Source organism: Dama dama, chromosome 1 (assembly GCF_033118175.1).
Source record: "Dama dama isolate Ldn47 chromosome 1, ASM3311817v1, whole genome shotgun sequence".
Lineage (NCBI taxonomy): Eukaryota > Metazoa > Chordata > Mammalia > Artiodactyla > Cervidae > Dama > Dama dama.
In genome coordinates, this window is record NC_083681.1 from 34,143,319 (window position 1) to 34,149,318 (window position 6,000).

Genomic DNA, 6,000 nt, shown 5'->3' on the forward strand with positions numbered 1-6,000 from the left:
AGTGAACAATGCAAAGAAATAGAGAAACTATACTTAATATTTTATAATAACATATAATGGAAAATAATCTAAAAGAGACTATAAATGTCTAGATATACGGAGATGTATAGATGTATATAAACATATATGATATATATATGTGTGTGTGTGTGTGTATATATATATATATATATAACTGAATCACTTTGTTGTACACTTGAAAGGAACACAACATTGTAAATCAACTAAACTTCAAAAGAATTCATTTAAAAAAAAAAAAGCCACTGTGTAGGGGTTCTCTGGTGGTCCGGTGGTTAAGAATTCACCTTGCAATACAAGGGACACAGGTTCGATCCCTGATCTGAGAAGATCCCACATGCTGCAGAACAACTAGGCCAGCGTGCCATAACTACTGAGCCGGCGTCGGCACTCTAGAGCCTGAGAGCCTAAACTTCTGAAGCCTTTGCGCCTAGAGCCTGTGCTCCGCCAAGAGAAGCCACAGCAATGAGAAGTCTGCGCACCCGCAACAGAGTAGCCCCCACTTATAACAACTAGAGAATGCCCATGTGCAGCAACAAAGACCCACCACAGCCAAAAAAATAAATAAGCAAATCTTCTTTAAATGCCACTGTTAAAAAAAATTCTTTCCAAATCAGTCAGAGGCCTCTTTGTCAGCTCCAACTATATTTATTTCAATAAAATACAAGAATGTGGGAGGAAGGAAATTACTTTAAGTTTCTGTAATGCAATTTGACCAGCAAATAATAAATCACTGTTGAACTAAAAGACAAAGGTGACAGAAAACAGATATTTTTAAAAATAATAATAGCATCAACCACAAGCATATGAAACAAAACTAGGATGTAGCTTTTATCTAGTCAACCACACATTCCTAAGTCATAATCAAATCAAACAAATCAAGCAGTGTTGTAGGGTTCAATTATTTTACCATAGTAAAGGTTATATTTCCCTTGTCAAAAAAAGTCTAACTCTAATAAAAAGCAGAATAAAAATAGCAAAATTGAGTACTAATGATGTTTTCCAATTCTCTGTGTTTCCTATCATTAATGAGGCAACTGGTATTGAAGAATTGAAGATTTCTTGTATCTTTGAAGACAGTTATCCAAATCTATTTGTGGTTTTAATTCTGTGTTAATATGAATATAATTCCCAACCCTTCCTTTCTTTACTCTTCTTTGAAGATTTTTTAAATAGTGAAATATTCTACACATACATGTGTATAGCTTAATGAATTGTTCTAAAATGATATAACCAGCATTAAAAGTCAGAAAATACAATCTGAAAGGCACTCTATCCCGAAGTCTCCACCCTGCCCTGCCCACTAGAACTGACCACAATCCTAAGTTTATGAGATTTACTTTTTTTTTTTATAGTTTTCTTCACTAAGTATCCCTGGAGAAGGAAATGGCAATCCACTCCAGTAGTCTTGCCTGGAAAATTCCATGGACGGAGAAGCCTGCTGGGCTATAGCCCATGGGGTCGCAAAGAGTCAGACACTTTGTTTTTCTTCACTTTCTTTTTCTTTTCCACTAAGTATATACCCATAAACATAATGCAGTTCAATTTTGTCTTTTAAAACTATTTATGTACAAAATCATACAATGTATTGGGGTGTTTTTTAACTCAATATTGTATTCTAATATGCCTCTGTTTTATTGCATGCAGTTGTATTTCATTAATTTTTGCTATTGTATAGTATGTCAGTATATGAAATCAGTACAGTTCAGTCGCTCAGTCGTGTCCAACTCTTTGCAACCCTATGAACTGCAGCATGCTGGGCCTCCCTGTCCATCACCAACTCCCAAAGTTTACTCAAACTCATTTCCATTGAGTTGGTGATGCCATTCAACCGTCTCATCCTCTGTCGCCCCCTTCCCCTCCCACTTTCAATCTTTCCCAGCATCAGGGTCTTTTTCAATGAGTCAGTTCTTCACATCAGGTGGCCAAAGTATTGGAGTTTCAGCTTCAGCATCAGTCCTTCCAATGAATATTCAGGACTGATCTCCTTTAGGACTGCTTGGATCTCCTTGCTGTCCAAGGGACTCTCAAGAGTCTTCCCCAACACCACAGTTCAAAAGCATCAATTCTTCAGTGCTCAGCTTTCTTCATAGTCCAACTCTCACATTCATACATGACTACTGGAAAAACCACAGCTTTGATTAGACAGACCTTTGTTGGCAAAGTAATGTCTCTGCTGTCTAGGTTGGTCATAACTTTTCTTCTAAGGAGCAAGCCTCTTTTAATTTCATGGCTGCAATCACCATCTGCAATGATTTGGGAAATACTACAATTAACTATTCAACTGTTGATGGACATTTCAGTTACTTCCAGTTTGGGTGCACATAAGCATACACAGCTGGGGGGTAAACACCTAAAAAATGAAATTGCTGAATCACAGGGTGTACACATCCGAGCTAATGTGAAGCCATTTTCCAAAGTATCTGCATGAACTCACACTCCCGTCTGCAGTATACGAGGGATCTTTGCCCCACCATCCTCCCCAACCCTGGGCGCTGTCAAGGGTTTTAATGTTTGCCCACGTGGTGAGTGTGGATGGTATCCACAGTGGCTTTACTTTATCCTCTTCTGATTATTAACCTTTTCCATCCACAACACATAGTTATTGGCCACTGGATTTCTTCTGTGAAATTTCTGTTAAGTCATCTGCCCATTTTTAAATTGGATTCTTTGCTTTCTTAATTTGTAGGAGTTCTTTACAAATCCCCTTCTCACTCAGTGGCCTGTCTTTCCTTGCTTTTCAACTTTGGAAAAGCCAGTATGGGCTGTGAGCGGCTTCATTGGGAGCTCCCGGGATCCTGGGAGCTGTGCGCTAGACGCGGTCATCACTACGCTTCCCACCCTTTCCACCTGGACTGACTAGACACGGCGCTGTGTAACGCGGATGCCGGGATGGACAGCACAGGCCCCGCCCTCTCGCTGAGGCCCCGCCCACAGCCGGGCGGGCCCGAGTCGCGCGGGGCTGGCTCTGTTGGCCCCGGTCTCCAGGGCAGCGCTGGGAGACGCAGGGCTGTACCGGGAGGCGCCAGCACTGAGGATGCGGGGCCTCCAGGGTCGCGGCAGCCAGGAACGCCCGGCAGGTGACAGGCGTTTGCCTCCCAAACAGGGTGTGCGGTGCGCACGAGCAGGGATTGGGGGTGGACGGTGGGACCGTGGATGGGGACAGGAGAAAACCTCTCGAGGAAAGTGATCCAGGTGGGGAGAAAAAGGAGCCCACAAGCGGGAGCACTTGGGACCCAGACGGGAAGGACAGACGGTGGCCGAGGCAGGGACGGAGCCCAGGGGCTGGTGGTCGGGATCTTGAAAGACTTTGGCGCCCAGACTCCCAGAACAGCCCTATCCTGGGTTGATCAGGCCGGTCCGGGGCATCAGACCCACCAGATCACCCATCACTTCCTGAGCCTTAAAATGCCCCTGGCTGCCGAGTCTTGTCCATCAGAGAATAGGCGGAGGGAGGAAATAAACGCCACGCCTCTTTGGGCAGCTTAGGACTTGTTCCAAAACAGGGTAACTTTTCCTCTGCACTCGTCTTGGTGGATGAACCCTTAAAGCAGGGCTACATTTCACCTACAGAAGAAAATGTGTTCCTCCCAGTACTAATGTAACGGGCTGGGCCCAAGGATCTTGACGGGCCCCTTGGGAATGAGCGGTTTCTTGTTGCCACTGGTTTATCCCTGTCTGTCTTATTTACTTAGGAGATGTGTAAGCCTGTCTTTGTCTGAAATTTCAGTGAAAAACTTTGTGCCAGTAGGGAGCCACATTCACTGCATTTAGAAGTCCCACTTTCTAATTTTTTTCAGTCATCAGCTTTTCCTTTTTTAATCCCATGCTTTTATAAAAATCACACCTCCACAGATGACCCAACTTGGATGGTATCTGGCTTTGCTCTCTTCATTATCTCCCAAACATCAACAACAAAAATTCTTTTTCTATGAACATTTTTAATTGATTAACTCCAAGAACCCCTAGTCTATGTCATTTAAAAAACAAAGAGAAATAGAAGGGACTGAATTATTTCATGAAGGAGCAGTTCCAAATTGAAATATAATGATTATTTCAAGCTTTTTTAAGATCCCAAGTACAGTGACTTGAACTCTTAAAGATGTATTATTACAAACTGTTTTGGTTAAAACATGTTAGTATTTGAGGGATCTGCTGCTTTCTAAAAATATCCTAAAAGCGAAGGTTGATCCATTTATCAAAATTAAAATAATATGGTAGAATGAAATATATATTTTTAAAATAAGGCAATTAATGCAAACAGTTTGACAAATAATATGTTAGTCTACCAAGAGGGGGGAACTTTAAATTAAAAATAAAATCATAGATATTTAAATATCATATGTATTTCAATATGAATGTTACCTTTGGTCTGTCTTGTTTGTTAAGGTGCTTTCCTCCAAGGAGTTGAGGATGTTCCATAGAAACGTTAGCAACAAGGTCAACTGAGACTAAAAAGAAGGTCATGTTATTTAATTAAAGAAAGGATTTGCCAAAAGAATAGGAGTAGACCATTAAAACAAATTTTACAGTAATCTCTGATCAGAAAGGTTGTTTCTGTTATCTGACCTACAGGGGAAAAAATGGCATAAAGGCATGAGATAGAAGACAGAGCAAACAGAAATGCCAGCTAGAGATGAAAGGAAGCACAATCCAAAAACATAATTTTCTTTCAATTGTATCTGAACTCAAAGCACCCTTTCCGTAAACCATCTCATGGGTCTTTATGACAGCCCTTTGAGACAGGGAGGGCTCACTGGGAATCATACTCTTAAGCGAGTTAGAAGGGACCCCAGCTGTTATTCAGGCCAATCTTCCACCCAGCCAACATTCCCCAGGACAGCATCCCTTTCAGGTCCACGTGGATACCCAGCCTCTGCTATGAATCACTGAATGGCAGAATTCACAAGGCCATCAAATCTTTTGTTGAACAGTTTTGATCATTATTATGGGGTTTTTATTAATACTGAGCTGAAGTTGATCTCCATGTTGCTGCTGCTGCTGCTAAGTCACTTCAGTCGTGTCCGACTCTGTGCGACCCCATAGACAGCAGCCCACCAGGCTCCCCCGCCCCTGGGATTCTCCAGGCAAGAACACTGGAGTGGGTTGCCATTTCCTTCTCCAATGCATGAAAGTGAAAAGTGAAAGTGAAGTTGCTCAGGCGTGTCCGACTCTTCAGGACCCCATGGACCGCAGCCTACCAGGCTCCTCTGTCCATGGGATTGTCCAGGCAAGAGTACTGGAGTGGGCTGCCATTGCCTTCTCCAGGTTACATCCACCTAAATTATATATTCCTACCTGGTAGCAACCTGGATATCAAAGTCTTCCAAATGAAAAGTCAGCCAGTATAGGTCTAGGAACAAACTAGCTTCCATCATCTTTTCAGTTCCAACTGTGGAAACCATACTGTCTCCCCCTCCTTTATTTTCCAAAAGGCAGACCCTGAACCTGTTTAACTCTGTCCATAAATACTACTGAACATGGCATATATATATATATATATATATATATATATATATATATATATATATATATCAGTACCCTGGATATTGGAAATAAGACATTGAAGTACTATCTGTAATTACCCATTTGGCTTTGTCCAATCTTATCTATAACAGGCCCTTGGAAGCTAGAAAAAGGATTCCAGTCATTTGATTTCCTCAATAAAGCTGCATTTGATTACTTAGACTGTTTATGAGCTCTGCAGCAGAAGTGTTCCTGTAAATGGAAAAACACAATAGTTTTTCCAGTAGACCTTTCTCATACTTAGAAAAGGGTGCATACAAAAGCCTGCAGATAATATAATGAGGTTCTCTTATTTAATTTTTTATTAATATTGGAATTAGAGATTTTAATTGTCACATAATAACATAAATATAATTTTTTTAGGCAAATGCTTTTGTGAACCACAACTTTAAATATCCAGCCAGCTGCTGTCATCCACAAGAGAGAATCCCTGTTCATTTTTATATTTTTCTCAAG